The sequence below is a fragment of the Thamnophis sirtalis genome, unplaced genomic scaffold (assembly GCF_051295495.1).
Source record: "Thamnophis sirtalis isolate CommonGarterSnake01/CBP01778 unplaced genomic scaffold, rThaSir2_p1.2 scaffold_12, whole genome shotgun sequence".
Classification (NCBI taxonomy): Eukaryota; Metazoa; Chordata; class Lepidosauria; order Squamata; family Natricidae; genus Thamnophis; species Thamnophis sirtalis.
In genome coordinates, this window is record NW_028261392.1 from 2269813 (window position 1) to 2292181 (window position 22369).

General features: G+C 43.2%; 1 protein-coding gene across 2 annotated transcripts in view; it reads left to right on the forward strand.

Moving 5' to 3' along the window:
- The window catches only part of ENOX1 (ecto-NOX disulfide-thiol exchanger 1), a 295080-nt gene that overhangs the window by 111190 nt on the left and 161521 nt on the right, over positions 1-22369 (forward strand). For both annotated transcript variants that reach the window (XM_087726951.1, XM_087726952.1), the window contains exon 2: positions 2274-2375. The gene's annotated coding sequence lies outside the window, so the exon portion shown is untranslated. The remainder of the gene's footprint in view (positions 1-2273; positions 2376-22369) is intronic.

Sequence of the window (22369 nt, forward strand, 5' to 3'; positions counted from 1 at the left end):
GTGGGCTGAGGCTGATAGGAGAGAGAGTCCAATTACAGGTAATCCTCAACTTACAACTGCAATTGAGCCCAACACTTTTGTTGCTAAGTGAGGCATTTGTTAAGTGAGTTTTACAACCTTTCTTACCACAGCTGTTAAGTGAATCACTGCAAATAACACGGTTGTTAAACGAATCAAAAGGTTGCAAAAGGGAATCATGTGACCTGGGGAGACTGCTACTGTCGTAAGTACATGACAGTTTCCAAGCCATGTGACCCTGGGGATGCTGCAACGGTCGTAAGTGTGAAAAACGACCATAAGTCATTTTTTTTTAGTGCTGTTGTAACTTTGAACCACCACCAAATGAACAGTTGTAAGTTGAGGAGCGCCTGTATAACTAAAAAGCCACTTTTAGGTTACTCTTCTACTTGTGGGTCGCAGCATCACGAGCAACCAGATGGAATGGGCAGCCAGCTGGCTGTGTGGGTTCTTAAGTAGGGCTTATTTTGGGGTAAAGGGCTTATCTTAGAAGCATGCATAAAACATGCTAGGGTTTATTTTCAGAATAGGGATTATTTTGGGGGGAAACAGTGTACACGTTATCCATTTTTTTTTTAAAAAAAAAAAGTGGCTTGCTGTTTGCTTTGACGCGCTTTTAAAAAGGACCCTTCAATGAGAAGGTTAAAAGTTTTTGGCAAGCAGCTTTTTAAAAAATAATAATAATAAATAAAAGTGTTTTCTAGAAGCATTTATGCAAAACTTTGGAGCCCTTTTGATTACATCTGAGGCGGTAAAAAAAAAAAAATCAATGCACACATCAGTCCGGAATGCTGTCAGATGCCTGATGATCCCCTCTGTCCACCTCGAAGGAAATAATTGAAGGAGATGTCTTGTGAATTCCGTCTCGGAAAAGATTACCTTGTTTTGCAACATTTTAATCTATAAAAAAACATCACAGCATTGATTGGATTCCATTCCCCTTGAAAGACCGTAAAGACACTGTTGGATCTCTGCATAAAAGATTAACAGATGAACAGAGTTGGAAGGGACTTTGTAGGTCATCTAGCCCACCCACCCCCGCCCAAATAGGAGACCCTACACCGTTTCTGACAGAGGGCAGTTCAGTCTCTTCTTGAAAGCCTCCAGGGATGAAGCTCCCACAACTTCCGAAGGCAACTTCTGTTCCATGGGTTGATTGTTCTCACTGTCAGAAAATTTCTCCTTATTTCCAGGTTGAATCTCTCCTTGGTCAGTTTCCATTCATTGTTCCTTGTCTGGCCTTCAGGTGCCTTGGAAAATAGCTTGACCCCCTCCTCTCTGGGGCAGCCCCTCAAATATTGGAAGACTGCAATCATGTCTCCCCTGGTCCTTCTCTTCACTAGACTAGCCAGGCCCAGTTCCTGCAACCGTATGTTTGAGCCTCCAGTCCCCTCATCATCCTGGTTGCTCTTCTCTGCCCTCTTTCTAGAATCTCAAACTCTTTTTTTATAGTGTGGTGACCAAAACTGGGTGCAATATTCCAGGTGTAATCTTACTAAGGCTTTATTGTATTCGTAGAATAGAATAGCAGAGTTGGAAGGGACTTTGGAGGTCTTCTAGTCCAACCCCCTGCCTAGGCAAGAAACCCTACACCACTTGGTTATCCAACATCTTCTGAAAGACTTCCAGTGTTGGGGCATTCACAGCTTCTGGAGGGAACTTCTGTTCCATGGGTTGATTGTTCTCACTGTCAGAAAACTCCTCCTTATTTCTAGGTTGAATCTCTCCTTGGTCAGTTTCCATCCATTACTATATTCCTTGTGTGGCCTTCAGGAAAATAGCTTGACCCCCCTCCTCTCTGTGGCAGCCCCTCAAATATTGGAAGATGCTATCATGTCTTGGTTCTTGGTTCTTCTCTTCACTAGACTAGAATAAACTTCTTGAAAGCTTCCAGGGATGAAGCTCCCACAACTTCTGAAGGCAACTTCTGTTCCATTCAGTTGATTGTTCTCACTGTCAGAAAATTTCTCCTTATTTCCAGGTTGAATCTCTCCTTGATCAGTTTCCACCCATTATTCCTTGTCTGGTTTTCGGGTGCTTTAAAAATAGTTTCAAGCTTTCCATCCAACACATCTAATTTGATAAAGTTTCCGGTTGTAGAGAGCTGATGGCTTTTTATTTGGGATTTTAGTAAACATCCTGAATAACGTTTCTCTGTTTGCAATTCAATGGGAAATAAAGCTCCTTGTTGTACATAGCTCATTGTGAGGATAATACCTGTGATTCCCTAACCATTTCTTTCTTTTATAATACAGGAACTGCAAGCAAAGAGAAAACCCACAATAAGGCAGCCCTTGTGCTCATTAAATCTACCTGCTTCGTTGGAATCCCGTGAAAAACAGAAAATAGGAGAAAAGGTAAAATATTTTACAATTTTATCTTGACAGGAACCTATTAAGGGCTGTGTGTGCTTTTCACACCGAACACACAGTGTACTTTTGTGTACCGGGACAATATCTTTTCTTAATGAGGAGGGGGTATGTTAATGTACAATACATTCTTGACTAAAAATAGTTTTGAGCACAGAAAGAAATTTTGCAGCTTCATAATGAAATGTACCAACAATATGATGCATAAATAGTTGGGTAGCTTATCCATTTTTTATTATTATTATTTTGCTATATTTACAATATGTAAGTTGGTTCAGAGTTGTGGTTGATATTCAGTCACTTCCAAGTCTTCACGACCTTGAATCAATCAGAATAGAGCTAGAAAAGACGTTGGAGGTCATCTAGTCCAACCCCCTGCTTAAGCAGGAGATCCTATACCAGTGTTTCTCAACCTTGTCAACTTGAAGATTTCTGGACTTCAACTCCCAGAATTCCCCAGCCAGCATTCGCTGGCTGGGGAATTCTGGGAGTTGAAGTCCAGACATCTTCAAGTTGACAAGGTTGAGAAACACTGTCCTAACCACTGCTGGGGAATTCTGGGAGTTGAAGTCCAGACATCTTCAAGTTGACAAGGTTGAGAAACACTGTCCTAACCACTGCTGGGGAATTCTGGGAGTTGAAGTCCAGACATCTTCAAGTTGACAAGGTTGAGAAACACTGTCCTATACCATTTGATGAAGATGGTTTGTCCAGGACTAGGTATTTTAAAACCACTTTTCTGAATTCCCATCACTTCCTGCTCAGAAGATCAGTAATGGCACCTCGACACGTTCTTTCAACCTTCCTTAAATTGCCTTAACTTCTTCCCTTCACCTTTCGTGTGAATATTTTATGTAAATATGTAAGATTTACCTTAATTATTAATCCTTCCTGCCCGGAAAGATTTATTTCATCGGGAACTGGGGTCGTGATGTCTTCATATAGTCCAAAATATTCCAACCGTTGTATCCATCACTACAAATTCAGTCAACTTTTTGGAAGGTCCAACTTTCTTAGCTATTGGTGACACCTGAGCAGGCAATATAGCCTTGACAACACACAGCATTGTGGGTCGTCAGTATGTTGCCTCGGCGCATTAATAGGACACCAAGATCCAGAGACACGCTGGGCGAAAGGGGCTATCCTGTGGCTTCTGTGCGATTGTGGTGAACTGTACACAACCACATCTATGTGTAGTTTATTCTTTGTGCCCAGATCAGTATACCCTTGAGGACTTCATGGTAACGCAACAGAACTCAATTAATGTTGCTGATTTCTGGTCCAGATGTGTTTAATTTGTACATTTTTTTAATCTTGTATTTTATATTTAAATGTCACGCCTTATTTTAATTGTGATGCTTCTGACACGACTAAACAAACAAGAGTCAGTATGTGACTCTTCTTTCATGAAGAAACTTCTAATCAGTTTTTGTACAATATGAAAAAAAAACAATGATTGCCAGTTATGTATTGATTATATATTGTTTATGACATACTTATGGTTTCAGTGATACCAGTGAAATCACTGTATTGGACTTTTTAACACTTGAGTCTCAAAGAAATATTTATTTGGTCCGAAGTCTGAGAAATATCTTGACTTCCACCTACAATCTGTAACAATTTTAAGAGACGTATAAATGTAAAGGTAAACTTTTGGCTCAGTGTTAAGACTATTAAAAGGATTGATACAGAGTAAATTGTTTGGAGCAGAGGCCTCGCCTATTCCAAGGATTTTCTGGATGAAAATCCACATGAATGTTACCTCTGTGAATTTTCGAACCCAGGACAACGACGTTTGTTTAATATTTACTTCTACTCCTCCTTCAATTTTCACTGGAAGTTGAACTAATCCTAATTTTGGAGGAAGAAGAAGTAGTTATCCATTCAGTCATGTCTGACTCTTGGTGGTTTTATGGGCCTGGTCTCTCTCTATCTTCTGATCTTGTGCTACTGGTGTGAGTTTTTCTATGGTCTGTCTGGTGGCAGCTTTGATGGTGTCCATCCTCCATGTTCTCTGGCAACCTGATTTCCCTTTTACCGTGAATTCCTCCCAATTGCTTTCTCCAGTGAATTACTGGGTGGTACCATCCTTAGAATGCAACACTGCAGGCTGACTCTGCCCACATGCCAGGAGTTCGATCCTGACCGGCTCAAGGTTGACTCAGCCTTCCGTCCTTCTGAGGTGGGTCAAATGAGGACCCAGATTGTTGGGTACAATAGGCTAACTCTGCAAAACCACTTAGAGAGGACTGTGAAGCAGTATGAAGCGCTATATAAATTTAAGTGCTATTGCTGGTGCTATTCCCTCATAGCTGGTGCTATTCCCTCCCTAGAGCCGAGGTGGCGCAGTGGTTAGGGTGCAGTACTGCAGGCCACTTCAGCTGACTGTTATCTGCAGTTCAGCGGTTCTAATCTCACCGGCTCAAGGTTGACTCAGCCTTCCATCCTTCTGAGGTGGGTGAAATGAGGACCCAGATTGTGGGGGCAAATATGCTGACTCTGTAAACCGCTTAGAGAGGGCTGAAAGCCCTATGAAGCGGTATATAAGTCTAACTGCTATTGCTATTGCTATTGCTAATAAAAACAAGGGCAAAGGCTGAAAAACACCTTCTGCAACTATGCTGAATTCTACGGTATAGGGCAATATTAATGCAATATCGGGTTTTCAACTCAATTGTATAAAATGTGAAGTTTGTGTGTTGGTGTTTTTATTTTTATAGTTATAATATACACTGAAGAAGGCCTTTAATTTCGCTGCACGAGGTGCAGTGACAATAAAGTAAAGATGGCCAAAAGAAATGAGAGAGTTTCATGATTTTGCCTTCCTTTGACACGCGTGGTGTTGTACGCCCTCCAGGACTTACGTGTTGGTCACCGCAGTTGAAGCGTGTCAATTTTCTTCCCGTCTTTTGCTTTTTCAAGGTCCAACTTTTGCAACTAGTTTTTCCAGTCCCTTCAACCAGGGTTCTTTTCTTCTTTTCATATCGACTTGCAAACCATGCGTGGCCCTCGAACTGCATTATCCTGTGAAACTTAAACACGTTTGCTGATATTTCATGAAGCTCTGCTGTAGGTTGTTAACCCTACTTTTCTGCCTTTACAAGAAATCTTTCGGCGGCTCTTTGGCAAAACAATGGCTTTGTTCATGTTTTAATCTACCTTTTCTTATCTCCTTCGTTCTGTCTGTACGGTGTCCAAATTCTGTGTAGCCGCAATGACAACTAAGCGAGGGATGATGGAAATACAGCTATTGTTCTACCAATGTGTAGCCTTTTGTAAATGTGTTTGTAATTTGTTTAAATAAACATCCTTCTACCTTGTAAAACAATACTTGAAGCTCTGTTGCTGGAAATATTTGCAAGGAAGCACTTAATTTCATTTTCTGGAATGTCTGGCTCTGTTTCATTGGCCAAACCTTCGCTTGCAACATCAGTTTTGGGATCTTTCTGTATATAAGTAGTTACTGAGGTAATTGTCAGGAAATTTCTCCTCAGTTCTAGGTTGCTTCTCTCCTTGATTAGTTTCCATCCCTTGCTTCTTGTCCTGCCCTCAGCTGCTTTGGCGAATAGCTTGACTCCCTCTTCTTTGTGGCAACCCCTGAGATATTGGAAGGCTGCCATCATGTCACCCCATAGTCTTTTCATTGGACTAAAGGTAAAGGTTCCCCTCACACATATGTGCTAGTCGTTTCCGACTCTAGGGGGCGGTGCTCATCTCTGTTTCAAAGCCGAAGAGCCAGCGCTGTCCGAAGACGTCTCTGTGGTCATGTGGCCGGCATGACTCAATGCTGAAGCGCACGGAACGCTGTTCCCTTCCCACCAAAGGTGGTTCCTATTTTTCTACTTGCATTTTTACATGCTTTCAAACTGCTAGGTTGGCAGAAGGTTGGGACAAGTAACGGGAGCTCACTCCATTACACAGCACTAGGGATTCGAACTACCAAACTGCTGACCGACAAGCTCAGCATCTTAATCACTGAGCCACTACGTCCCTTTCATTGGACTCGTTACATTACCACATTCCGGCAACTGTTCCTCATATGTTTTAGCCTCCAGTCCCCTCATCCTCTTTGTTGCTCTTCTCTGCCCTCTTTCTAGAGTCTCCACATCTTTTCTACAACGTGGCGACCAAAACTGGATGCCGTATTCAAGTGTGGCCTTACCAAGGCTTTTGTAAAGTGGTATTAACCCTTCACGTGATCTTGATTCTATCCCTCTGTTGATGCAGCCTAGAACTGTGTTGGCTTTTTTGGCAGCTGCTGCACACGGCTGGCTCAGATTTAAATGGTTGTCCACTAGGACTCCAAGATCCCACTCACAGTTACTACTATTGAGCCATGTATCTCCTCTTATTCTCACTGAAGTCCATTGTTTTTGTTTTAATTTGTACTTGTCTTCTGCCCCCTTTGCAGATCTCCAGGCTTCATAGAGCCAAACTTTCCCACAATTTGACAGAATCCATATTTAAGACATGATCAAGTGTATTCAGTAGTGTTCAAGGCTAGAAACAGAGGTTCACCGACAAAAGGGGCGAGCGACAAAACCGCGCCCGACTAAACCGTGGTGACAAAACCGCGCGTTCTAAAGTGCTCCGACGAATGTATCTTAACACTGAACTGTAAGTTTGCGCTGGGTCAGAACACCACTTGAATAGTGAAACTGGTTGCAAAGCCTTCTTGGGGTGTTTGAAAGGACTGTGCTGTAAACAGGAGATGAGTAGTGTTATCTCTCTCCCCCTCTGTTGAGAGAGTGCTGTTTAATCTTAACACGGAGAGCCTCTTTGACCCCCTCTTTCAAGCCAGCGGTCCTCTCTGTCCAGAAATTACACTAAGGCAGAAGCTTGTCCACCCCGAGTATAAAACACCCAGACACAAACAGAGCATTGTGATAACATGCAGTAGAATGCAGTGAGCCATCTGCAGATCTGTATGTTGGGAAAACAAAACAACCATTTCACAAAGGAATGACACAACACAGAAGAACAAACTCGCCAGGACAGGATTCAACAATCCATCTGCATTGAAAAAGACAAAAGCCGCTTTTTTGAAGATGGCAACGTCCACATTCGGGACAAAGAGGACCTCTGGTTTGAAAGTGGGGGCAAAGAGGCCATTATGTCAAAATTGAACATCCCTCTCTCAACAGAGGGGTGGGTGGGAAACGACAGCACTCACCCTGTGCAACGACACAGTCCTTTTTGCAGTTCCAAGAAGGTCCCGCGCACATTTTCACTATTCAAGTGACCCAAGGGCAGAGATCAGTGGTCCCCAACCTTTATCCCCACCTAAGCATCTCTAAAATCCTGATGCCCCCACCCCACCCCGTGACATATAATTCTTACTTTACTCAAAAAAGTGAACTCCACTCGCATGGAGGAAGCCTAAAAGGCCATTGACTTGGTTTAAACAAGGTTCAAACTGCCCCCCCTTTAAAAATCAAATTGCCCCCCTGTGGGCCCCACGTTGGGACCCACTGGCATAGAGAACCCTCCAAGTGGCCTCTGTGACTCTCAGAAAGAGTACAAATGACCAGAGGACTACAGGAATATAAACCCAACCTCCATCATTCAGTCAGAACCGAAGAAGCTTCTTGGGATGAGAGAGAGAAACGACTTCGTGCAAAAACAAAAGTTGCCTTTTTGGATAACTATTATAAATCCTTCCTTATTATACAATTGTATCACAGCGGCCAGTTGTTTCACCGGATTTGGCATTGGTTACTAGTTGGTTATTGGTTATTATTATTATTATTATTGGCTGGTAAATAAATTGCTATTCCAGGGGTGGGTTTCCAAATTTTTGCTACCAGTTCGGTGGGTGTGGCTAGATGAGGTGTCATGTGATGAGTGGGCGTGGCCAACTTGACATCACTCATGCACACCCAGTCACATGATACCCCCCTCACCAAGCCACGCCCACTGAAATGACGGCGAAAAGTTTTGATGTGGGGGGGGGGGGGGCTCCAGCCTCACTGGAATGAAGGGAGCACCTGAAAACTAGAAAAGTAAGAAAAATAAGTTTTGTCCTCCCCAGGAACTCTCTGCAGGATTCAGCAGAGCTGGGGGAAGGCAAAAACACCCCCATTTTGAGGGAAAATAGGCCATTTTTTGCAAAAAAAAATGGGGTATTTTTCCCCTTCCCCCAGCCCTGCTGAAGCCTGCAGAGTGCTTCCGGAGGCTGGGGGAAGGCAAAAACACCCTCCATTTTTGTGAAAAATAGCCCATCTCTGGGACTGGCATGCACGCACCATTAAAAGGGGGGAAAATACATGTTTTCAATAAAGATTGTTCTGCGCATGTGCAGAACAGGAAGTAAAGGATAGAACTGGTACGCTCACATGTCCGGCTGAGTTACTACCTATTTGGCCGAACGGTCCGTACCAGTAGGAACCCACTTGTGGCTATTCCCTGAGGTGCCATCTCTGGCCCTTTTCATGCAGGAAGAGGTGTGTTGCACGAGGATTCCTGAAACATCCCGAAGTCCCATCGCTCCGTGTCACCTGGCCATGCATTCCTCTTTTCGTTTCTTTTTTGTCGTTTTTGTGTTGCTGCTAAAACAGGGGAAATGCAAGTTTATAGTTTATGGTTTATGGTTTTATTATTTATAGGCCGCCCTTTTCCCCTGAGGGGACTCAGGGCGGCTTACAATATATAGGGAGGGGGGTACAAGACAGTAAGACATAAAAACAATACATAAGTAAAATAGTACACAACATTCATCATTCGGGTGGGGACGATTATGATTTTTATTCCCCAGGCCTGATGGGATAGCCAGGTCTTGAGGGCTGTGTGGAAGGTCTGGAGGGTGGTGAGGGTACGAATCTCCACGGGGAGATCGTTCCAAAGGGTCGGAGCTACTACTGAAAAGGCTCTCCTCCGTGTAGTTGCCAGTCGACACTGACTGGCGGATGGAACTCGGAGGAGGCCTAATCTGTGCGATCTAATTGGTCGCAAGGAGGTAATTGGCAGGAGCGGTCTCTCAAGTACGCAGATCCACTACCATGGAGGGCTTTTATGGGGCAAGTAGCACCTTGAAGGCGCACCGGAGATCAACAGGTAGCCAGCGCAGCTCGCGGAGGATAGGTGTTATGTGGGCGAACCGAGGTGCACCCACGATCACTCGCGCGGCCGAGTTCATAACATATTCTTCGTTCTGCCAGGGAATTTCCCTGGGCTTTTAAATTTTTCTTTGGAATAGGTCGTGTTCTTCGCAAGGCAACATGTTAAGTCCGATGCTCAGTGTTGCGCTGCGGATACGTGATGTGCAGTTCGGCACTAAGTCACAATGGAAGAAAGTAAAGGCTTTCCATCCTGTGTGTGTGTGTGTGTGAGCTGCTCCTGGGATTTGATTGACATTCGGTACAAAACAACCCATTTTTTTCTTCCCCTGTTTGTTCAAACTACTGATAAAGGAAACTCGACAAAACATCAAAACAGTGTTGAATGTTAGCCTGCCAGCGTGGCTAACTGTGTCGAATACCACAGTGTGCTGTGGTGTTTTTCCCTCCTCCGCCATTAGTCGATAAGAAAAGGGAACAGTTTAGAGAACCCTGAACGAATTCTAGATTTTACTTTAGAGCTCAGAGCAGGAAATGTTGTTGTAGGAAACCCACAAAGAATGGTTGCAAGATTTGCGTTTGGCCAGCCGAGAGAAAAGAAGGACCAGGGGTGACATGATAGCAGTCTTTCAGTATTTGAGGGGCTTCCACAAAGAGGAGGGAGTCAAGCTATTCTCCAAGGCAAGACAAGAAGCAATGGGTGATAGATGAGATAGATAGATAGATAGATAGATAGATAGATAGATAGATAGATAGATAGATAGATAGATGATAGATAGATGATAGATAGATAGATAGATAGATAGATAGATATGTAGATAGATAGATAGATAGATAGATAGATAGATAGATAGATAGATAGATAGATAGATAGATAGATAGATAGACAGACAGACAGACAGACAGACAGACAGACAGATGCATAGATAGATAATGGAAAGATGGATGGATGGATTTGTTTAGATGGATGGATAGATGATAGATGGATAGTTGATAGATAGATAGATAGATAGATAGATAGATAGATAGATAGATAGATAGATAGAGATACATACATACATACATACATACATACATACATACATACATAATGGAAAGATGGATGGATGGATTTGTTTGGATGGATGGATGGATGATAGATAGATAGATAGATAGATAGATAGATAGATAGATAGATAGATAGATAGATAGATAGATGGAGTGGATAGATAGATAGATAGATAGATAGATAGATAGATAGATAGATAGATAGATAGATAGATAGATAGATAGATAGATAGATAGATGATAGATAGATGATGGATGGATGGATAGATGATAGATAGATAGATAGATAGATAGATAGATAGATAGATAGATAGATAGATAGATAGATAGATAGATAGATAGATAGATAGATGATGGATGGATGGATAGATGATAGATAGATAGATAGATAGATAGATAGATAGATAGATAGATAGATAGATAGATAGATAGATGATGGATGTATGTTTGTATGGATGGATGGATGGATGGGTATGGGGTAGATAGGTGAGTGGGATGGATGGATGATAGAGAGATAGAGAGAGTCAGATAGATAGATGGACAGACAGAGGATTCCAACCTATTCTCCCTCCCTTCCTTCAAGGTTTATAACTCTCTCCAGTCTTGAAACAAACAAACAATGCTATAAAACATTGGGGATACATAGGATGGTTTTGTTTTCCCCTAGCTGCCAATTTGTAATTTATTGGTCATATAATCGTGGGAAGTCACAAGGTTAAGTTGGGCAGCTGTATAAATCGAAATGCACCAGATAAATCACACAAAATGAAAAGGTTGAGCAGATTCCTTCCTTCACTGTTTAATTAAAAGTGTTTGGTGATTGCTGCAGATGATGTTCTTTATTGGCGTGTGGTTTTGTTTGTTCCTTCATCCCCCATCATTTGATCATCTGGACAGCGTATGTCAGCATTTGGCAAGTCAGCGCGCAGGAGGAGAGTCCTCCATTAAGCCAGAAATGTTTTCTCGCCATGCATAAACGAATAAACAGTATTTCCTACAGGAAATGCCTGATAAGCTAGGCTGAGTTTTTATTCTGATGCTTCATTTCTTCTGCCATGTTCTAGAAGTTAAGGTTGCATTAAAGTTTGTAAATGCTTGATGGCTGTTGTGAATAAATAGATAGAAGGCTGCAGTGTGGATTTGGTTCAATTGGCCTTATGGGGGGAGGAGGAGGAGGAGGAGGAGGAGGAGAGGAGGAGGAGGAGGAGGAGGAGGAGGAGGAGGAGGAGGAGGAGGAGGAGAGAGAAGGAAGGAAAGAGGAGGACGAGGGTGGAAGGAAAGAGAAGGAGAAGCAGGAGGAGGAGGAAGGAAGGAGAAGCAGGGGGAGTAGAGAAGGAAGGGAGGAGAAGGAAGGAAGGAGAAGGAGAAACAGGAGGAGGAGAGAAGGAAGGAAGGAAGAAGGAAGGAAGGAAGGAAGGAAGGAGAGGGTGGAAGGAAGGAGAAGCAGGAGGAGGAGAGAAGGAAGGAAGGAAGGAAGAAGGAGGAAGGAAGGAAGGAAGGAGAAGCAGGAGGTGGAGGGATGGAAGAAACAAAGGAAGGAGGAGGATGAAGGAAGGAAGGAGAAGCAGGAGGAGGAGGAAGGAAGGAACAAAGGAAGGAGGAGGATGAAGGAAGGAAAGAGAAGCAGGAGGAGGAGAGAAGGAAGGAAGGAAGAAGGAGGAAGGAAGGAGAAGCAGGAGGTGGAGGAAGGAAGGAACAAAGGAAGGAGGAGGATGAAGGAAGGAAGGAGAAGCAGGAGGAGGAGGAAGGAAGGAACAAAGGAAGGAGGAGGAGGAAGGAAGGAAGGAAGGAGAAGCAGGAGGAGGAGGGATCGAAGAAACAAAGGAAAGAAGAAGAGGAGGAGCCAAGGTGGCATCTACATGGAGATCACAACTGCACAACCAAAACTTCTGCCATATTTAATTTGTTGTACATGCATTAAAAAGAGAGGAGGGGGGGGGCATAACTGAGAAAGCCGAATTAAAGCACAGTACTACATTCCATTATAATGATGATATTCTCCACAATTCCACTCGTTCCACTTAGAGCAATCCACTTTTCCTTAAATTCAAATGCAATAAAGAAGCATTGGGAGCATTTAGAAATCTCAAATCATTTGGAACTCGTTTTCCCACATTTCAGGAAAGATTTCGCTCTTGCTCAAGTTCGTTCGCCCAATGCTGTATCATCTTTGAGGGTTTAAGCCATTTTTTTCCTCCCAGTGCTTTGGATTAATCTTGGCTCCTGGCAGTTGCTCGGAATAGTCCCTCGAGTTTTCTTGGCAAGGTATTCAAAACTGGCGGCTTCTTTCTAGCCAGAATGACTGGCTCAAAGTTATGCAGCTACCTTTGCAGCTAATACAGGACTAGAATTCCCAGTCGCCTGGTTTTAGCCTGGCTCCTTAACCACTAAACCAATTTGGCTCTTTTTTCTTTTCACAGCATTTGGATATCAGAGAATATAAAGTATTCTTAGGGATACTTACAGTATTTAGGGAGATAGATAGATAGATAGATAGATAGATAGATAGATAGATAGATAGATAGATAGATAGATAGATACATGATAGAGTGACAGACATATAGATATAGATATAGATATAGATATAGATAGATAGATAGAGAGAGAGAGAGACAGACAGACAGACAGACAGACAGACATAGATATAGATATAGATAGATAGATAGATAGATAGATAGATAGATAGATAGACAGACCAGACAGACAGATAGATATAGATATAGATATAGATATAGATATAGATATAGATATAGATATAGATATAGATATAGATATAGATATAGATATAGATATAGATATATAGATATAGATATAGATATAGATATAGATATAGATATAGATATAGATATAGATATAGATATAGATATAGATATAGATATAGATAGATGATAGATGATAGATGATAGATAGATAGATAGATAGATAGATAGATAGATAGATAGATAGATAGATAGATAGACAGACAGACAGACAGACAGACAGACATAGATATAGATATAGATTAGATATAGATATAGATATAGATATAGATATAGATATAGATATAGATATAGATATAGATAGATAGATATAGATATAGATATAGATATAGATATAGATATAGATATAGATATATAAGAGAGAGAGGGAGAGGGAGAGGGAGAGAGAGAGAGAGAGAGAGAGGAGGGAGGGAGGGAGGGAGGGAGGGAGGGAGGGAGGGAGGGGAGGGAGGGAGAATGCAGGCAGGAAAGCCAAAGGGAGCTAGTTTGATTGATGGCAAAGAGTATATCAGACATTCGGATCCCCCCCTCCCCTAAGAAAATAGCCACCAAGACCATCTCACATCAGAAGCCCATCAACCTACAAGGCCCTTATATTTGACAGCTGTCAAGTACGATCAAAGAAGCAAAATTCATCCAGGCTTCCTTCTTTAATGCCAAGATTTTAAGTCCGTGTTTCTCCATCTCAGCAACTGGCTGGGGAATTCTAGGAAGCCGAAGTCAACACACACAACTGAAAAACTGCTGAGGTGGAGAAATACGGAATTGAGGATTACGGAGTCCTACGGGATTGGGCGGCATATACATTTATTAAATTACAATTACGTTAGAGAACCAGGAGGCCAGGATTGGTAGCCCTCCAGCTCTCCTTCACAAATGTTTTTGTTAAGGTGAAACTTTCTTTTTTTGTTGTTAAGGTGAGACTCTCTTCTTCCCAGAACATTTGCGTGGTGGAACTTAGAGTGCATTTCTTTGATAAAAGAATGTAATGAGATCTCCTATCTCCTGATTGTGTTAGGAACTTCGCTCTTCTTTTTCAGCCTCGGTGCAATCTCTCATAGCAAATTCTTCCACAATCTTCCACAATCGATAGGAGATAAAATTACCGGCTTGCTTATGGTTTTCATTGCTTTGGGAATCCACCATATCCTTCTGTAAATTTGCCCAGCCACAGAAGAATCTCATTAAAAATATGAGGCTGTGAGAAGATGTGGGAGAAGGTGGAGTCAAGAGAGTAATCAGATTGGAATCGTTATGTTCCCAAAAAGGGTTTAACTCCTGATCCCTCTTGAATTCTCTTATTTAGTGCCAATTTAGTGCAGAACGCTGTTGTTGTTGACGATGATGTTATCCATTCAGTTATGCCCAACTCTTGGTGATTCTTCTGGCAAAACCTCTTCTATTTACACGGCTGTGAATTCATTCATTCACAATCAGCCACAGCTTTAGCAAACAATGGTTCAGAGGAATATTTATCTACACGAACCTTATCTCGCTTGGTGAGCTGCCAGATAACTAGCTTCCAAGCGCAGGGCAAGGCAAAACTTGGCACAGAATGTCTTATAGTCACAAACAGAACTTTCTACTCTTGAAACGACCGAAGGAAGAAATTGTTTCCTGCAAAAGCCCCCTCCCCATTCGCTCCTCTTTTGTTTCCAATGGGAGGGCCAATCACCTCCAAGGTGTGGCTTTACTCCCAAGTCAACCCTGAACTCTGAGTTGTTCTTGACTTCTGGCAGCTCTGTGCGTGCGCACACTGGGAACAGGCTCCAGCTGTTCCTCTGCCTCGCTGCTGTCTAGCTCCCTCTCTGCCTCTGATGCAGAGCCTCGTCTGAGCTTTCCTCAACCCCCAGGACTGGCCCATGTTCCTCCCCAACCTCCTCACTGTCGGACTCTGCTGCCAGCTCCGCCAGCTGACGGCAGACCACAAGCACACTAGCAGAAACAGCTGAGATACCTCAACAGTTCATTTGCCTTTCAATTCCTCTCAAAGAGAAGTTGAATCAATTCACCGGTTCAAATCCCTGAGGTAGTTCGGGCCCCGGGAACCATTTCCCCCCTATATTCTGAAAAAGATGCATTTGTAGGAAAAGGATGGGAAGATTTATACACAATGGTTTGATTCTGTTTTCAACAACCCCCCCGTCTGTCTTTATTACATCTCCCATAAATACTTTTTCCCTTTTCTTTTCTTCTTCCCCCTTTCCATCAATAAGCCAGGACCCACCGCAGAAATCAAGCTGTCTTTCCGACTCCATTCATATTTCTTATCTGCACTAACAGCCGCTTTTTGGGGAAGGAGGAAGAAAGCAGCTGCTGTAAAAAAAATGATTTCCCCAGACCTCGCGGGGTTTACCTTTCAAAAGTGGCTAAGGGTCGCTCTTTCACAGAACGACAACCCACAAGCGATGATGGGGAGAGCAATAACCCCCAAAATGTATCTCTGGGGTCTTGTAACCTCGCAGGGCCAGTGGGACTGATGGGGCTTCTAGAAGCTTCAGCAAATGGCCGTTTGTTCCCTGAAACAGGGGTGGAGAAGGATGGGGTGGGTTACTGTAGGGAAAGCGGCTTGCAGGAGTTAATGCAACGTGTAGACCAGTTTGGAAAGGGTAGAATGCTTCAAAAACGTATCACCCATAAGACCGGGTCCATCATTTCAAAGGCCACCTCAAAGGGGACGGAATGCCTAAGGTGGAATTGGGCTTCACTGTAGGGCTGATGGTTTATTAGGACTTTTGATTTCTTTGAATCTGTTTGGGTGTTGTATTGGTTTCATATATTTGATATGGCCAACTGATTTCATCAATAAAGTCCTCCTTCTCCCCTCCTCCTCCTCCTTCTCCTCCCTCTCTTCCTACCTCCATTCCTCCATTCCTTCCTTTTCTTCTTCCTCCACCTCCTCCTCTTGTTCTCCTCTTCCTCCTCCTTCCTTCCTCCCTCCTCCTTCCTCCCTCTCTTCCTCCCTCCGTTCCTCCGTTCCTCCTCCTTCTTCCTTTCTTCTTCCTCCACCTCCTCCTCTTGTTCTCCTCTTCCTCCTCCTTCCTTCTTCCCTCCTCCTCCTTCTCTCCCCCTCCGTTCCTCTGTTCCTCCTCCTTCTTCCTTTTCTTCTTCACCTCCTCCTCTTGTTTCTCCTCTTCCTCCTCCTTCCTCCCTCCCTCCTCCTCCTCCTTCCTCCCTTCCTCCTTCTCTTCCTCCCTCTGTTCTTCTGTTTCTCCTTCTTCTTCCTTTTCGTCTTCCTCCACCTCCTCCTCTTGTTCTCCTCTTCCTCCTCCTTCCTTCCTCTTCCTCCTTCTCTTCCTCCCTCTGTTCCTCCTTCTTCCTTTTCTTCTTCTCCACTTCCTCCTCTTGTTCTCCTCTTCCTCCTCCTTCCCTCCTCCCTCCTCCTCCTCCTCCTTCCTCCTTCTCTTCCTCCCTCCGTTCCTCCGTTCCTCCTCCTCCATCCTTTTCTTCTTCCCTCCACCACCTCCTCTTCTTTCTCCTCTCCTCCTTCCTTCCTCTTCTAGTGCCTACCGTCCTGTCCTACTGTCCCATTTATATGTACTCTTTTAATGTGTTTATAGCTATGATTTGCTTATTTATTTATTTATTTATTTTTTGCTTATTCTTCCTTCCTTTCTCCTCTTCTTCCTCTTCTTCCTCTTCTTCCTTCCTCCTCCTCCTCCTCTTCTAATTCTTATTCTATCCTTAGTTTCCTCTATATTTTCTATGTATCAAAAATGCAGCTGGTGTTGAACATAACCAGAAGCAGCTGTGGCATATATTTTTTTATTGTAGTATGGCTTATTATTTCTCTGCCCCTTGCAAGGTGTTAGAAAGTTCTATCAATTTGGAAAGTGGGACAAATGCGGTAGTGGGCAGTGAATGATTAAATAAATCTACCGTTAAGATTAATGTCTAGATATCCCTTGAAAGTTTTTTGACCATAGTAGAAACCTGGCTTGTTAGCTGCTTTTTTTTAAAAAAAATTCCCAGTTTATTCAGCGCATTGAGGTTTCCTGGTGGTGTCTCATCCAATAACTAGGACTATTATAGGTCTGAATTCCCCCCCCTCTTTCCCATGATGAGCCTAGGTGGCGCAGTGGTTAAATGCAGCACTGCAGGCTACTGCTAGATCAGCAGGTCAGCGGTTCAAATCTCACCAGCTCAGGGTTCACTCAGCCTTCCATCCTTCCGAGGTGGGTAAAATGAGGACCCAGATTGTTGGGGGCAATATGCTGACTCTCTGTAAACCGCTTAGAGAGGCCTGAAAGGCCTATGAAGCGGTATATAAGTCTACTGCTATTGCTATTGCTATTGATGACCCTGTGCTGCAGATTGCTTAAATCCTCTCCATTCAAACACTCCCCAAACCCAGCCTTTAGTTACAAGTCTTAGCTAATTTTTTTTCCAAACCTCAAGGTCAAGCATTGTTAGAAAAGGGACTTGATATTTCCTAACTCGTGTGGCAGTTAAGGCGAGGCGTGCTTAAAAATACGATTTAACTTGCTCCCTGTAGGGTAATTATAGTCTTTTCAGCCAGTGAAGTAATTTTTAAATTATAGATTGGTCAGTCATTTAATTTGATAGGAACAATCATGGTTAATTTTTACAATTTTTTATGCTAGCACAACAGTGACAAAAATGATTTATCTACCTGCCAAGTTCTGTCTTTTCTTTAAAAATATGAATTTGTCTGTGCTTTTTTTTAAAAAAAGGAACACAAGGGCTAAGAGAAAAGATCTCGACAGAAAAAAACTTTCCTAAGAATTGATGCGTTTGGGGATGGAAATGTCAGAATTGGGGCACACATCCTGAGTGATCCCCTTGGGACAACAGAGGGGGGGAAAGTCACCTGGGAACTCTTTAAAGGCTTCAGCAAAAGGCCTTGACCTGAGACGGATGCAGAAACCCACTCAGGGGAAGAAGAAATAACCCCACAAGGGCTCTGGGGAAATGGAACTTCTTAAGAAGTTGTGAATGCTCCCGACACTGGAAGTTTTAAAGAAGAGATCGGACAACCTTTTGTCTGAAATGATACAGGGCTTCCTGCCTGAGCAGGAGATTGGACTAGAAGATCTCCAAGGTCCCTTCCAACTCTACTCTGCTCCTTCTCTTCTTTTCTCTATTCTACTCTCTTTCTTCTCTTCTCTCCCCCTCCTCTTCCCCCCTCCTCTCCTCTTCTCTTCTCTCCTCTCCTTACTTCTTTCTCCTCTCCTCTTCCCCTCCTCTTCCTCCATCCTATCTTCTTCTCTACTCTACTTCTCTTTCTTTCTCCTCTTCCCCTCCTCTTCCCTCCCATCCTATCTTCTACTCTACTCTACTCTACTCTACTCTACTCTACTCTACTCTACTCTACTCTACTCTACTCTACTCTACTCTACTTTCTTTCTCCTCTCCTCTTCCCCTCCTCTTCCCTCCCATCCCTATCTTCTACTCTACTCTACTCTACTCTACTCTACTCTACTCTACTCTACTCTACTCTACTTACTCTACTCTACTCTTCTCCCCTCCACTCCACTCACTCCACTCCACTCACTCCACTCCACTCCACTCTACTGTCTTTCTTCTCCTTCTCTTCTCTTTCTTCTCTTCTCTTCTCTTCTCTTCTCTTCTCTTCTTCTTCTCTTCTCTACTTTCTCCTCTTCTCTTCCCATCCTCTTCCCTTCCATCCTATCTTCTTCTCTTCTCTTCTCTTCTTCTTCTCTTCTCTTCTCCTCTCCTCTCCTCTCCTCTCCTCTCCACTCTACTCTACTCTACTCTACTTTCTTTCTCCTTTTCTCTTCCCCTCCCTCTTCCCTCCCATCCTATCTTCTTCTCTTCTCTCCTCTCCTCTTTTCTTTCCCCTCCTCTTTCCTTCCATCCTGTCCTCTTTTCTTTTTTTGTCTCTCCTCTTCTCCTCCCCTCCTAACTTCTCCTCTCCCCTCTTCCTCTCCTGTCCTCTCCCTCCCCCTCCCTGCCATCCCATCTTATCTCCTCTTATCTCATCTCCTCTTATCTTTGCAATAGTTGTGAATGTGAAAACTGGTCATACGTAATTCTTTTTCAGTGCCATTATAACTTTTGAACGGTCACTCAGTGATGTGTTGTAAGTCGAGGACTTACCTGAAATTAGCCAACAGTGAAGGAACCAGTTCTGTCTGGAGTTGGATCATGCAGAGTCATGAAGGTTAGAACCCCGTTTTCGTCACTAGAGTTCAGAGCTAAAACTTAATTATTTTAGTGTTTCTTAAGGTGTCCTCTTTGCAGGATAATGGAAAGTGGAATAGAGACTATGGAATTCCTTCCAAACTGCGAGCAGCCACTTTCATTTTCTACGATCTCCAATTTCTTTTAATACATCAAATAGCACCTCTGCTGAGGCTTTACTTCCCAAAGCTTTAATTAGCTAATGAATTAAAAAAAAGGAACTGATATTCAGGGGGAATTCATGGCAGGAATTCAACCTATATTTCAATTATAGGAGCCTCCGTCCTACCAACTGGGCTGATGGGAATTTTGGTGAGAGGTTTAAAGACAATTGATCAATTTAGACTGGAAACCTTCCAATGTGGATATTTTGAACTCTAAAAAGTTGCTCTCTTCCCTCCCCTTCCCCTTGTGAACGTGAAAGCCTGAATAGGAATCATTCCAGATGAGTAATTTGCTTTTTTTTTCTCTGTAAAAATAAAAAGGTTCTTAGCTGGCAGGCTTCTAAATTTGCTGCCTCTCTAGCTCTGTGGTCTTTATTCCCCCCCCCCACTTACTCTCTGAAAGTCATCTGAGTATTAACTACACGAACAGCCGTCTTCCCTCCATCACAAATAATAATTAACTGAATTCCTTCAGGCCAAGCTACTTTCCCGCGAGTATATATATATATAAATATATATATATTGCATTTCAGAGCAATGGCCTTTTCCTTGTGCTTTTCAGAATCTATTTGAAGCATTCAGCTCAAGAAAATAAACATGCCTTAATATCACAACTGAATTCTTTCCGGTTTTTGCTCTATAGACCAGTGTTTTTCAACCTTGGCAACTTGAAGATGTCCGGACTTCAAACTCCCAGAATTCCCCAGCCAGCATTCGCTGGCTGGGGATTTCTGGGAGTTGAAGTCCGGACATCTTCAAGTTGCCAAGGTTGAAAAACACTGCTATAGACTGTTAGTTCGCCCAGTTCAGTCTACCATACATACATGTGTGCCTCCCGCCAACCAGCTGATTTTCAGGACTTGCCACTAATGTTAGACTGTTCTATTTTTTTTTAATGTTGTCATAAGAAAAAGCTCTTTTTTCCCCTACAATTCATCCTCGACTTGCAACCAATCTTCTTGGGGCTGTCCCTGAAAAGTGTTCGGAGACTGCAATTAGTCCAGAATGCAGCTGCGCGAGCGATACTGGGTGTGCCAAGGTACACCCATATCACACCTATCCTCCGCGAGCTGCACTGGCTGCCCATTGGTCTCCGAGCACGATTCAAGGTGCTGGTTATCACCTTTAAAGCCCTACATGGCCTAGGACCCGGATACCTGCGAGACCGTCTTCTGCCACATACCTCCCTTAGACCAATAAGATCGCACAGGATGGACCTTCTCCAGGTGCCGTCAGCGGGACAATGCCGGCTGGCGACGCCTAGGAGTAGGGCTTCTCTGTTGCCGCTCCGGCCCTATGGAATAAGCTGCCCCCCAGAGATCCGGGCCTGCCCACTCTCATGGCCTTTTGCAAAGCCATTAAAACCTGGATTTTCTGGCAGGCCTGGGGCTGTTGACCCCTTGATTGAGGTCCAGCCCCCTTTCGACTGGGTGTTTGTTGAGTTCCTTTTTTACTTTGTTGTGTCTCATTGTTTTTAAAAATTCTTTTTAATTTTTTTCATTTCTGTAAGCCGCCCGGAGTCCCTCGGGATTGGGCGGCATAGAAATTCAATAAATGAAATGAATGAATGAACAACAATTGAACCCCAATTTTTGTGCCTAAGTGAAACATTTATTCAGTGAATTCTTTCCCCATTTTACAACTTTTCTTGCCACAGTTTCAGTGCATCACTACAGATAGGTTAGTAACACCGTTGTTAAGTGAATCCAGCTTCCCCGTTGATCTTGCGTGTCAGAAGGTCGCAAAGCGGATCACATAACCCCAGGATACTGCAACCGTCATAAATACTAGGTCAGTTATTACCAACATCTGAATTTTGATCACATGATCAGAGCCGAGGTGGCGCAGTGGTTAGAGTGCAGCACTGCAGGCCACTTCAGCTGACTGCTATCTGCAGTTCATCGGTTCTAATCTCACCGGCTCAAGGTTGACTCAGCCTTCCATCCTTCCGAGGTGGGTGAAATGAGGACCCGGATTGTTGTTGGGGGCGATATGCTGACTCTGTAAACCCCTTAGAGAGGGCTGGAAGCCCTATGAAGCGTATATAAGTCTAAGCGCTATTGCTATTGCTATCATTGGGAGGCTGCAATGGTCATAAGTGTGAAAAAACGGCCATAAGTCAACTTTTTTATTATATATTTTTAGTGTCACAACCCCTGGTAAGCCCCAATTATGGGAGGAAGCTAACAGCTTCCATTATCTGTCAATCGGCTCGTCACAAGAGTCCATCACGACAGAACCCAAATTTTTACTGCTGCCTTTGTTACATTTTGTGTATATTTGTGCTGATAAATAAATAAAGGGAGACTAGTATAGATCTATTTCAAGCTATTTAGCCTCTCATCAGCTAGCCATACCCTTACTGGTATTCGAACCTGTGCTATATACATCTTAGGCAAACGTCTTAGCCATTAAGCGTCTTAGCCATTAAGCTGTAATGGAAGCTGTTAGCTTCCTCCCATAATTGGGGCTTACCAGGGGTTGTGACACTAAATATATACCTTCTTCCCTGGCTTCTGCTGATAAGGAGGAGAACTTGTGGCTTAATGGCTAAGACGTTTGCCTAACATGTAATATAGCACAGGTTCGAATCCCAGTAATGGTATGGCTTAAGGATATATATATATTCTTAGTTCAGAGTTGGCTGCAAAATATTTATGAGACAAATCTCTTCATGCATTTTGAAACTCTCAGTCCATGTGAGATCCTAGCTTCCTTTTGATGCCATGCATAACTGCAACTTCCAGGCAAGAAAATATGCAAATGTAATTTTTACTGTTCCTAAGAAATAG